Below are 14,341 nucleotides of genomic sequence, written 5' to 3' on the forward strand. Positions count from 1 at the left end.
CACCAGAAAGTTTTGCCTTCCCCTTTTCATATTTTTCTTCTTGTGCCTTAAGATTTTCAAGATTTTGTTCCTCTTCAGCTATAATAGGGACTTCCTCCTCTGTTTCTTCCTCCACAATAACATCAGACACATTAGGTGTTGCCTCTTCTTCAACAATTGGCTCAAGATCAATCACCTTTTTATCAGCACCTTGAAGTATTTTTCCACTTCGGGTGCTAATAGCAGCTACATGCTCCACAGAGTTCACCCCACTACCTTTCGAATTTGGAACTGTATCACTTGGTAGTTGTCCACATTGAGGAGTATTCACTTCTCTGGAAAGGTCTATGAATTACGATTCAAGCTTCTGAATGGCAGCTGAATGAGATAGTTGAACCTGAGACATTTCCTTTATTGTACTTTCAGTTCTGTCCTGGTTCATTAGCATTTTCTACATCATACTTTTCAACTCCGCAGAATCATTAGCAGCATTACTAGCAGAGTTGCTAGCTGAATTGTCTCTCCACTGTTGGGAACTTGATGCTTGCCCCCTTGATGGAATGTAGGGGTTAGAGCTCTTGTTGCCATAATTGTTGTTATTATAATTCCCTTGATTTGGATTTTCCTGATCATTTCTGCTATAATTGTTCCCTTGCAATTGGTGTTGAGGCTTTTGCCATGGGTGATGGCCCGAACTTTGATAATTTTGCCTCTGATAACCCCCTTGGGAGTTGTTGACATAATTAGCATCTTCATAATGTTGTTGCCCATCTTGGTACATCCCCTCAGGGACTTAATACATCCCCTGTGGATGAGGTGGTAACTCCTCAACAACATTTACCCCCTGTGCATCCTTTTCTGCCAACTTCTTTGATAATAGATCCACCGTGGTTTGCAATTGAGAAAAGGCATGATCTCTCTCGTGGTTTTCTTTTGCAACAACAGCTAGTGATAGACTACCATAAGAGAGACTCTCACTATTAGTTGAACGCCAAGCTTGATTGTGGGTGGTGAGTTTATCAAGCAAACGGGTGATGTTGACAAATGACTTGTCCCTGAAGCATCCTCCTGCGGCAGTATTGACAGCAATCTGATTCATTGTATCTAAGCCCTTATAGAATTTCTCGGTGAGAATAGCATCTGGAAACCCGTGAGTTGGAGATTGAGCTAGATAGTACTTGAACCGCTCCCATGACGAATATAATTATTCCCCCGGGAGCTGTTTAAACTCAAAGATCTTATCTCGAAGTTCAGCCTTTTTTCTCGGTGGAAACCATTTCTTCATAAATGTATTTGCTAGCTCGCTCCAGGTGTGAATAGAATTGCTGGGAAGCTTTTCATACCATTCCCTTGCTTGTCCAGCCAAGGAATATTTGAAGACCAGAACCGAAGTGCATCCAGAAAAGGCACCTTGAGATTGTTGAGCACATACGTGCAGGAAGTTCTTCAAATGTCGGAGTAGACAGTCCTCCGAAGAATTTCGAAAATAACCTTCAAGTTTCAGCAGCTGATAGATAGAACTATCAATTTTGAAAGTAGCATTTTCGATACCCTAGGAGGGACCACAACAAACATAATCGGCTTCATTGATGAATTCCGCAAATATATTCTCATCTTCCTCCTCTTCTTGTGCAGGTGGGTTCACTTGGAGCCCACCTTAGTTTCCTTGATTTCGATTATGTCTTCCTGCCATGTTCACTTGGTTCACCAAAACAGCAAACAAGGTGTGATGGAATAGAAAAAGTTTTAAAAAAAAGTACACAACAATCAGTAATTTTAAAACCGTATTCCCCGGCAACGGCGCCAAAATTTGATACGCTCAAATTACACCTATGAGTGGTGTAAAGCGGTCGTTGTCAAATATAATAACCCAATCAAGGTTGGGGTCGAATCCCACAGGGAATATGGAAAGAAAAGGGTACTAATTGTATGCGATACTAGTCTTTAAAGGCTTTAATCCTATTACACCTCGAAAAAAATTTCGCGTCGTGCGCGTTGTGAGTAAACTAACGTAAGCTCGAAGAGGTCATGGAACCCTTATAAGGTTAATGAATAATCTTATCAAGTGTTAAGAAAGCGTCTAAAGGTTTCAGAATCAAGCAAATCGAAGAAAATAAGTTTGTGAAAAATTTGAAAAAAAGTTGACAGAATTTTGGGTCAGACTTGGAGGGGTATATCTCCTAGTATATTGGGATTTTTAAGGTGTTTCAAAAGCCTACAGTGAAGTTAGTCAAGTCTAGTTTCCAACGCAATAAACCGCTCGTCAATACGACATCGGAGTAGAGAATTATGGACGTTACAAGTCAGGCTGACAGAGCAGAAACGCGTACTACAGTAATGGCGCTACAGTAACCGGTGTGCTACAGTAGTCGGTGTGAACAGTAAAAATCAGAAAATTTAAAAACAAAAATCTATTTTTCTCTCTCATTTTCTACCACCTTCTCTCATATTCTATTACCTTCTCTCCCTAAATTCTCTCTACACTTCTCCAAAACTCTTTCTACCAATCCATGGAAGGTAATTGTTCTTGTTTCTCTTAAAGGTGGTGATGAACTTGGTCTTGGAAAGGGGTGAATAAAGTGAAGTTCTTCTACTATAAGGTATGTTCTTCCTATTATTTACATGAATGAGATGATGTAAAGGTTTAACAATTCTTAGAGAGGGAAGAATCATAGGAGAAAAATGTTATACCCCGTATTTTTATACGATGGATTATTCGTAAGCTAATCGACATAAATCCAAGGACAAGATTATTTTTGAATATGAGACAAGGACTTTTAATCCCCGATATTAATATGGCACGACTTGTTTGCAATTTCTATTAGAGTAGAAATATTAATGGAGATTAGGGATTAATTAACCATGATTAAATTATTAAGTGGGGATTAGTGATTAATTATGATTAATTAGCCTAATTAGACCACTAAGTGGTCCCCACAACATATGGATGAATATGATTGGTTCGTGGAGGATAATGGGACACATGTCAAGGGTTGGACATGTGTCACCACTATGGAGGGCATATATATACCAAAAAGATGACTAAGATATTCATTTTTCATCCACAAAAATGAAATTCAAGAGAGAGGAGCTAAGCCATGGCAGCTCACGGTCATGGCTGGCCTTGAAAGATGATGTTTTCCATGGCAAATCAAGCCCTAAAGTGTTCTACATAATTGTCTTCAAGTTTCAATTGAAAGAGAAACCACAAACATGCCATGAATGCTCTTGTAGGCTCTCGGCCATGGCTGATTTTTGGCAAGCTTCCAACCTTGATCCAAATTGATTTTTCAAGGTGTTCTAACTGAATTGGAAGGGCAGATTGTGACGTGAAAGCAGTCCATAGGGCAGCAAGAACAAGTATTAATTCAATCACAAATTCTAGCCAAGTTGCTAAGGTAAGGGTTGATCATGTTCTACATGTTTTAGTAAGGATTTGGGCTTGTTGTAACTTAGTAAATATGAATTGAGTACATGGAATTATGTGTGTTGGTGTTGAATCATTGTTGAAGCCGTAGGGGGCTGTTTTGCAAGGAGATGGTGAATTGATTTTAATTAATGTTTTGGTTGTTGTTGTTATAGATTCTATGATGAGAATAAAGGTATTTAATGGTTCAAGTTGGAGTTGTAATTGTTTGTGGGCTGTTGTAGAAATTAGTATGTTGTTAGTATAGTTCTTGCATTTAAATGAATAATGTTGTAACGTGTGGTTGTTGGTATAGATCATGAATTTGGATGAAAAGAATGTGTTGTTGTTGTTCTTGTTGAGCTTGGAAGATTAATTGTAATTAAGATTATATGTTGTGTTGTGTGTTAGTTGGCATTTGTTGTAAGGTTGTTTAGATGAAAATGTTACGATTATGAATCCTTAAGAGCAATTTGAATATGTAGTAGTCGTATGTGGATTGTTGTTGAATATTGTGAATGTGGGCTGTTTGGAATGTTGTACGGGCTGTCCGGAGTGTTCCCGAGTCTTGTTTGAATAGGCCTCGGGTTGGTACTTGAACGTATGATTATTGATGTTGGTTTGGTTGTATGTGGTTGGTTTGAATGTAAGGGAAACGTCATCTAATTATCTAGAAAGGAGTTATTAACGTTAGAATACGTTTTGAATCTCCCCGTAGTTTAATCGTAGTAATTGACATCTTAATATAGGTTGAGGCACTATTGGGCAGCATATACGTGTTGTGTTGCGAGTAAACGCTTAAGGTATGTAAAGCCTATCCTTTCTTTCTTTTGGCATGTCTTAGATATAAGTGACGTATGATATGAGCTATGGGGTAATTCCATTCATAAGTTCCGAGTGTGATCCATGATTCCTATTCACTTCTTGATGTTAGAACTCTTAAAGTAATTGAGCTATTGCCCCTCGAGTCTTCTATACGTTGGATAGTAGTTGGTATGTAAAAGTTCCTATTCTTAAAGACTCTACAGTGACTAATGTCCTTGACTTCCATAAGCTGTTTCGCATTATCTTGATACATGCCTATGATCCCTGAGGCTTTATTTTGATATAGTTTATAATGATATTCAAAGAGTACTGAGTATGACTACCGTCCTGATACTCGAGCGTTGATTTGTCTACTTATCTATTGAGTCCTAAAAGATGATTTATATGCATATGGTTGCTCACTACTCTGCTCGAGCATACTGTTGTTACATCTTTCACCGAGTCCCGGGCCGAGTATGTTATCGTGCACGGTTTCCGCATTGTTCACCGCGTCCCTCACTAGAGGCCGGGTACGATATATATATGTTATGGTGTTATCTGCTCGTGTTATGGTATTATCTTTGTGTTATGGTATTATCCGTGTTATGATGTTATCTTTGTGATACGGAGTTATGCGTCGTGCTACGGAGTTATGCTGTGTTCTGGAGTATGCTGTGTTATGGTGCCAAAGACGGGGTGGCAACCATGTTCACCGAGTCCCATAATGGGCCGGATATGATATATGTGATATTGACATACATGATTTGTGTTTCAAAAGCAAGCATTTTGGTATCCTGGTTATTGTACTCGTTTTCTGTACTTCTTATTTTGGTTATAATCCTGTTTAATGTATTTTATGCTTTATATACTCAGTACATATCTCGTACTGACCCCCTTTCTTCGGGGGCTGCGTTTCATGCCCGCAGGCACAGATACTCGCTTCGGTGATCCGCCAGCTTAGGATTTCCATTCAGCTGACTTGGAGTGCTCCATTGTCCCGGAGCCTAGCTTTTAGGTATAGATCCCTTCATTGTATATATGTTTATCCAGGGGTACGGCGGGGCCCTGTCCCGTCATATGTTACTTTTGATACTCTTAGAGGTCTGTAGACATATGTGTGGGTTGTATATAGTTACTGTTCAGTTCTGTCTGTATGACTTATGGTTTGGGACGTTCCCATTCGTAGTGGCAGCCTTGTCGGCTTGCGTATGTATATATGTTTTGGGATGTTGTATGTAGTGGCAGCCTTGTCGGCTTGCGCATATATAGTTGGGGCATTCCCACATGTTATGATAGCCTTGCCGGCTTATGTACGATGTTATCTGTTGGAAGTTGTAACTCCTCGGGAGACAGGTTGCTATGATATGTCTATATATGCGACAGTTTTGAGACGACGTCTTGCCTTTTTATGTATAAGTTCTTTATTATGCTAGTTGTGGACGATTATAGTTATCAGGTGTATACGAGTGTCCAGCTCGGGCACTAGTCACGGCCTACGGGGTTGGGTCGTGACAAAAAATCATAAAGTGTTGAATTGAATTTGATGGCCATGAGGTGAATTCGAAAGGAGATTTTGGATTAACTTGAGATTAAATTAAATATAATTCCTTGATTATGGTATTGTGGATATGGTTATGGTTAGTTGAGAAATTTGGAAAACATCGCGTGGGATGTTTTATGGAACCTATTGGTGTTGATAATATTGTGGTCGATGTTGGTATTGTTATTATTGTTGTTGGTTCTTTGGATTATAATTTTGGGCTAGGCATATAAACAGGGGAGATCTTTGCCCGAATTTCGGCAGATTCTAAAAAGATTTCATTTGGATGCTTGAGACAAGTGTATGATATTGAGCCTAATGATAATATGGATGGTTTACGTGTAGATTTATGAGCTTGGAAGGATAAACGTTAAGTGGCTAAGGCTACCGAAAGGTATGTTAAGGCTTTCCCTTTCTTTCATTTTGGCATGATCCTATGACATGAGCGAACAATGAATAATCGAGTCTCCATATTACTCTACTCTTAGAAGTACTAGGAGTATCTCAGTTCTTGATGATCCTATACCCCTCTATTATGATTATTCCTTCTGTTCATGGGTCCTAAACGTTGTATCATGATAATGTTAGTTTATGTTTATGCATTGCATTCATTTGCATACATGCATATTCACCCGTGACCAGAATCAGCTGGTGCACAGTGATGATGATTATTATGCCTGAAGGGGCTGCCCCAGGGGGCCATTATATTATTATGCTTGAAGCGGCCATTATGCTATTATGCCCGAAGGGGCCATTATGGGATAGGGATCGAGCCGAACGTTCCTCGGCATTATGACCTATGCATCGCATATCATACGCCCTCAGAGGCATTTTTAGTAAGCAGAGATATACAAATATGTTCAGATAGTCAAACATACAGATGCATTCATACAGATGTATTCAGTCAGTCAGTTTAGTTTATGATTCTCAGATTTTCTTCATGACTCCTATGTGTATGTTACTCTTCTGCCTTACATACTCAGTACATTATCCGTACTGACTCCCCTATTGTGTGGGGGGCTGCGTTCATGCCCGCAGGTTCAGATAGCCAGGAAGACAGATCGCATCCTTAGGCTGCTTCTTCAGCTTGATAGTGGAGCACTCCTCTCTTGTCGGAGTTGCCGTCTAGATCGGGTATGTGTCCTGAAGTTATGGGGAGGGGGGAGGCCCTATCCAGTCCGCAGCATGTCCAGTATGTCAGTAGAGGCTCATAGACACTTATATTTAGTCAGACAGTGCGGCCCGCTCAGCACATATTTGGTTATATAGTTTTATCGAGTAGCCTTGTCGGCTTGTACCCCGATTCAGTTTAGTGATGCATGTATATATATCTTTTGAGGGATGTGACCCTCCAGTTTATGACATCTATCAGTTAGCAAATCATGTTGTGAGTGCCCTCAGCTGGCCTAGAATGAGCATGAGCAGATATGTTACGTACGTTTAGTGGCATCCAGGAGGCCAGCTTCTGGGTGTCCGTCATAGTCCTCCGGTTGGGCTGTGACAAATCCTATTCCAAATAGTTTGAAATATTTGTTGTGTAAAGTAAATGAATACGTTGACTTGAATTGTAATTAATACGAGAGAGAGACTAAGGTTGTGTTCCCAGCTTTGATTAGATATTATGCTTCAGGTTTCAATGTGATATACTTCTACTGGTTGTTCTAAAAATATGCACTCGATCTCTTAAGGACTTCCTAATGTTTCCCAACAGTTAGGTCGTATTTCCTCTTTATGATTTTTCCAAATGTGAAAGAGTTGAACACGAAGAGCGACCAATAATGCCAATTAGACTTGTTCTTATTCCTAAGTTAGTCTATTAAATGAGGGTACGCCCCGAGTCATTGTTATTCAATCTTACCAATGCTAACTCTCTTTCCCAAGAAAAGTTAGTATAATGTCTTAGGCTAATGCTTGCAATCATTACCTAACGCTAAAGCACAAAGATAGAATAAATACCAACAACCATTATGCATATATCAATAGTAGAAACCCATTCACATAATACCCATCATGGGGTCCACAACCTTAGAATTAAAATTAGCTACTCATCATTTTGGTTAACAAAGAAAGCTTAAAAGTTAACATAATGTACTTACAATACTAATACAATGTGGAATGAGGGTGAAGTTGGTGCTTTAAATGCTCCAACCACTTCATAAATATCTAAGGCTTAAAGTTAATGCTTCCAAAAGATCTGAATAAATGTTAAAAACCTAACTTTAAGTATTTATAGGGCCAAAAATCGCACCAAAGTTCTGGACAAAAACACCCTTTGCGGCATCGTTACGGACCGTAACTTGTGTTACGGTCCGTCCTTCGGCTCCGTCCTTTGTCAGCTTGATATTAGGTCAACCGTTACGGCTTCTTGCGACGGACCGTAACACAAGTTACGGTCCGTATCTTCCAGCGGATCATGGCTTCAGTGTTCAGTGGCCAATGCGTTACGCCATGACGTTACGCCCCGTAACCTGCGTTACTGACCGTCCTTCTTGGCGTAACATGTGACAATACTTAGGCTTCTTACTGGAAATTTCCTTCAGATTACGGTACACGATACGACTTGTAACATGAGTTACGGACCGTCCTTTTGAGCGGCACGTAACTGGATCTTTCTCTCAGGGTACGAATCACGTTACGGTCCGTAACTCGAGTTACAGACCGTCCTTTTGCTCCAAGTTGTTCGTTTTTCAGCATTTCTTATCATTTCCATTCCTTAGTCAACCAACCCTACAAAACACCAAAATAACATAAGAAACGACGTAAAAACACTTAAAGACAAGCAACACTTCTAGTGAAAAAGACATAAAATGTGCCGAAATTCACGGCACATCATTGGCCACAACTCTATCCATTATAGTTTTCTTAATGCTTACCACTCTAAACTGAACACTCTCTAAATCCTGCGTATCGCATAACAGTCTTATTAATATCCTCATGTATCTCAGTGAAGCATTCTTGCCCGAGTTTTCTTTCTCAATTTCTGAAATGTCATCCCAAACTTAACTCAGTTAACCCATCATCGATTTACCATTTCAAGTATCCATGTTTACTAATCCCCTACCCAAATCCTTAACGTTACTAGTCCTCGAAGAATCACCTCTAACCTCCATTATTGAATCTGAATACCTCTACCATTCGCATGACCATCCCTTTTTATTCAATCGCCAAAGTCGAGTAATAACACCACTAGTAGAGGGATCTAGCCAATTTTTACACAATGAATACAAGGTTCACAACCTTAGTCCACCACTGACCTCTATTAGTCTATGACATAACCGAACATACCAGCTCATCCATAAACTCTCAAGCCCACTCTACACTGTACGATCGCAACCAAGCTCTCACACCACTAACTTTTATTTCAATGATTTCCTTTCTGCCCTTAACCTCGAAGACACCAATCAACCTCATCAGTCACACCCCTTACTATACATCATGATATAATGTCCCCGCAGTCCAAACACAACTCAAGTACTCATAAGTCATTTCAAATCACATTTATCACTATCAACCAACAACCCCTCAAATCCACTCGATCCTCTAAACTAATCATCCATTTAAGCCAAACGAACCACAAAATGATATCAATATTTCTCCTCAAATCTAAGTGAAACAAACAATAACTCCACAAGTCATTAACTCATCGCATACGCCCATATTTGAAGTCATTTCTACCAGTCGATTACTAATTCCTCAGAAGTCTACAACCCAGTCAATTTACCTATCAAACGATGTGCCCATAGCATTCACTTAATAATCGAGTAGTCCTTTAACATCAACGAGCTTATATTAAGAATAACTTTAGCACCAGTCGCAACCGTATCCTGACAACCATGTCAGATACCAATCTTTTCCTTCCCAATCTCACGAAAAGCACACATGTCCAAAATATTCTATTAAGTCTCACTTCGCGATGCGCTTTCCACAAAATTCTTCCTTCATGTCCTTATTGTCAACTTCTTTTTTTTATTATAGGCGGTCACAATACGTTTTCCCACATTCGATGGTCATTACCGAACTTACACTTGTTCCCACATACCGATGTCTAATACTCTACCGCTGCTGAATCGTCGACCTGCCATTGGTACACCAGTGTCACGCACACCTTCATAAAGCCTTAACGAAGCTGAAGTTTTCCCCCAAACCGATCATATCATCGAACAACCCACTATTATCAAGCCATCAAAGCACTTGTCACTCCTGAGCAACCCAACGCTGAAACATGGAGACCCTGTAAGCCTCTGAACTATCTTTCCTATTTCTCATGAACTCCTATAATAAATGAGTCTAATCGCGACTCCACACAACAATCGAGTCTAATCGCGACTCCACACAACAACCGAGTCGAATCGCAACTCCACATAATTGAATCCTTAGGCCATATTTAGAGACTGAACTAGATCACGTGTCCGAATCAGAATAACACATCTTGTACCATACCATGACACGTCATAGATCAACCATTCGCATAAGAATTAAGGACGAGTTTCCACCCTCCGTGGGTGATCAAGATAAGAAAGTCCAGATACCAATTGGAATCGACTAGATACCAATTTGAATAAAGTAGCACGAAAGAATGAAAGAAAGTGAAGTTTCCTAAATGTCCTATAGCCTCTCGTACATAGGTACAGAGCTCATCGTACCGATCCACGAGACTCTACCAGACACGCTCTTGTATTATAGATCGGGTATTCTAGTGCTCTGATACCAACTTGTCATGATCCAATTTCACTAAGTCATGTGGGCACCTACCTTTCCCACCTCAGTAGACGAACCCTTAACACAACATTGACAAAAAATAGAAAATAGCGGAAAAAGTAAATTAGCGAAAGTCTCATAAATATAATATAAATAAAAAAGTGCGGAAGTAAATGAAATCCGCCCCAGTATCTGGTCTGGTCATACAAGAGCCTCTAACTAAATACTACAAGTATGAATCATAATAATACATAAGTAGTCTCAAGGATCATGTCTCAATGATAGGAAGAGTCATCGGGCAGCGAACGTCCTCATGCTTACCCTGAAGGACTCGAATCAGCCATCCTCGAATATCAATCAGGAGGAGTAGAAGTCAATCTCACCTGGTACTCTGCATTCATAAAAGAATGCAGCAAGTGCAGGTCAGTACAAACAACAAGTACTGGTAGGTATCATAGGCCGACTAAGATTAGCTAACATATACCAAGACAATAAAGTAAGATAAACAGGTAAATCAACAAGGTATAAGTCAACACGAGCCAGTAACCAAGTACAAGTCATCCCCTATGTTATAGCATCTAAACCCAACTGTGCCAAGTCTCAGTGTAATCAATCCGAGCCAATACATCACAATAGTATCACAACAAGTCATCACCTATGTTGTAGCATCTAAGCCCAACTGTGCCAAGTCTCAGTACATCCAATCCCAATCCGTACATCATAATAGTATCACACAATATCATAATAAAAGCCAAAATGATACAATGCAATGCAATAATGTATGAAGTGTGAATGTAATGCAATGCAGTGTACACATGGACTTCGATGATGGAACATCACATCTCGACAGCACAACCCATGGGGGACCCGTGAAGTCTATGTACCTCATGATTTCGACAACAACCTCGGCAATCGCTACTCATGATTTCGGCAACAACCTGGCAACCGCTACACTCATACCTCGATTCCAGGATAAACATAGGACATCGGTCCTCACGTTACTCTCATCCAACTGAGCCCAGCACGTAAAAGTATTTCCTCAAGTACCATCAATATATCAACAGTATATCATGAAGGAAGAGAAAGTGTGCAATGTATAGTTCAATGTCAATAATCAAATCAATCTCAACAGTACCACACGTGGCACACAAGTAATATCAATGATAAGGCTATACAATAAGCCACAACGGAATCACAATTCTCAACAGTACCTCCCATGGCACATAAGTAATATCAATCATAAGGCTACACAAGAAGCCATAATGGAATCACAATTCTCAACAGTACCACCCAGGGCACAACAGTAATATCAATGATAAGGCTACACAATAATCCATAATAGAATCACTAACCTCGTCTCAAACGACAACAAGTAAGATACTACAATATCATAATCGAGATATATCAATAGTCTCCAATATCTACTATACCCACGTGGCATCGAACCAACAATAATAGAACAAGATAAGTCACAACACAACAGGGTGTCTAACCCCAATCACACAACAGGGCCCAACCAAAGACAATATACAACCTAACTTCATATCCGGAGGTTTACATGCATTCTCCGATAATATCATCTAAATATATGCTTCACTAAACTAAGTATCACCATAGGGTAAGACGTAACCTACCTGGAAGGCCGAACAACAAAGTCTCCAATAATCAAACCTTAGTCTTCTTTACCCTTTGATCCTTGAGATAGTGAAAGTATAAACATATCCGAATCATGGAATTAGAATCAAGAAGAAAATCACTTAAACCCTACTTCTATTCAAGACCTGAATCCCCAACCTATGGAATGCATTTTATGAACTAGAAGGGTGAAATTAGGAATCTAAAGGTTCCAACATGAAATTAAAGCTCTAGGTGATCAATTCACATCAATATCAAGCTAGAATAACCAACAAAATTACCCAAATTCAGGTTCTAGGCAATATCCCCAAGTTTGGGTATAAACCCTAACCTTAAATTCACAAATTAAGCCTTGGAAATGGAAGACTCAAGTTACAATAGCTAATACCCATCAATATCAGGCTAACCCATGCTAATTCCACCAAATAAACAAGGTTTTATCATCATAAGATCATTAGAGAAGAAACCCACAAAACCCCCCTTTGTTCTTACCATTTAAGAGAAATCTAGGCATGGATTATTGATTAGGAAAAGCTAATGACTTATTTAGAGACAAGATTGTTACCTTAGAGAAGAAATTAGTGGAAACCCTCCAAAATCACCTCCTTAATCCTCAAGAACGAAATATGGGAAAATGACTTTGTGTCTAAGGGTTTTAACACATTAAAAGGCCTCTGACTCAACAATTACGGCTTCTGCGGCGTCGGGACCACCACTATGATGGTAACTCAGACCGTCACAGCAGTCTCTCAACACATCACATTACTGCTACAGCGGCCCGGCTATAGCGGTTCTGGTGCCGCCATAGCGGGCACCATACACCAGGTCACATACTCAAATTTCATAACTTGCACCCGAAATTCGATTATCGCTCGGTAAGACCTGCTGACATTCCATATGTGCTACCCCCCCCATAAAAATACACTACGAACGCGCTCGTGGTCTCAGAATCTCCATCGAGGGCCTCATTGACCAAGTCAACCCCTGAAACCTCCAAACTGGTAATCCAAACCAAGTCCCAAAATGCACCCGAGTGTATTAGGAACCGAACCGAATATACTGTAATGACCCATTTTGTTGTTATCATGATTCTTCTATTTTTCTCCCTTCTTGACCAGTTCCTAAGTCTCGTTAGAACTATTTTGACCCGAGAAGATAATTAGCATGAATTCCTAGGCATCGTTTTGAGCTTTGGAATGTTTTTTGGAAAAAATTAGCTTTAAGCGAAAATAGTTTGACCGGCAGTTGCTTTTGGGTGAATGGATTTCATTCGGAGATCCATCGATTCCGAGATAGATCGATTTATGATGCATTGGTGGGACTGGTTCGGCTCCCAATGCACACGGGTGCATTTTGGGACTTAGTTTGGGAATGGTTATTGAGGTTTGGGAGTTGACTTAATCAACGGTATCTCCGTTGGGAAATCTGAGGTAACGGGTGCGTTCGTAGCGTGTTTTTACATGTGGATGCATATGTCGTTTGTTGAAATCGGACCTCGGATGATTATCGAAAATCAGGTTGGAAAGTTGGTTTTTGGCCGCTCAAGTGTTGACTTAGTCGATGGTATCTCCGTTGGGAATTTTGAGTGTGCGAATGAGTTCGTAGCGCATTTTTACCTATATCTACATATTTGGTTTGTTAAAATCGGGTTCCGGATGAGCTTTCGGAGTTCCGGGGCGAAAAACCGAGCCATCTGGTGATCGCTTCAGCGGACCCTTTACCGCTGGGGGGCATATCTACAGTGTCCTTGGGACCGCTTCAGCAGTTTGGTTTCCGCTGCGGCAGTTCCGCTAAAATCTGATGACGGGTCCAATATAAAAACCCGCATATCTCCCTCATTTTAAGTCCAAATGAGGCAATTCAAAAGCCAAAATTCAAGGAAATTTCATGAGGAATCCAATGGTACCATATAATTAGCATTTTTAGGTTATATTGGCACAATAATCGAGGAAAAATAGAGACTATGTCAGATTTTTGGACCTCACTTAGAATACCTTCTCTCTTGGAAGCTTGGGGATGAATGGATTCTTGGTTATTTCTCAAGATTTTTCCTATGGGTAAGGTATAAATCTCATTCTTGATGGTTTCCATTAATTAATCCATCATTTTGACTTTGTAAAACCCTGTCTCTTTCAAAAATCTCTATGCAAAACCTAGGGTTCTTCAACCCAAAATTAGGGGTTTTCATGAAAGAGTTCTAAAAACGAATTGGCTTCCTAGATTGTGAATAAATGATGTTAATTTTGCTATTTATGCTAGTTAATGATATATCTAGGCTT

At 39.9% G+C, this 14,341-nt stretch overlaps 1 non-coding gene and 1 pseudogene across 1 annotated transcript; one reads left to right on the plus strand and one right to left on the minus strand.

Moving 5' to 3' along the window:
* LOC132031540 (uncharacterized) overlaps positions 1 to 14,341 on the minus strand; it is a 115,774-nt pseudogene that overhangs the window by 53,530 nt on the left and 47,903 nt on the right.
* On the plus strand, positions 1,125 to 1,230 carry LOC132032244 (small nucleolar RNA R71). The gene has a single exon (XR_009408390.1). It is a non-coding gene; the product is annotated as a small nucleolar RNA R71 (small nucleolar RNA).

The sequence above is a fragment of the Lycium ferocissimum genome, chromosome 9 (genome assembly GCF_029784015.1).
Source record: "Lycium ferocissimum isolate CSIRO_LF1 chromosome 9, AGI_CSIRO_Lferr_CH_V1, whole genome shotgun sequence".
Taxonomy (NCBI): domain Eukaryota; kingdom Viridiplantae; phylum Streptophyta; class Magnoliopsida; order Solanales; family Solanaceae; genus Lycium; species Lycium ferocissimum.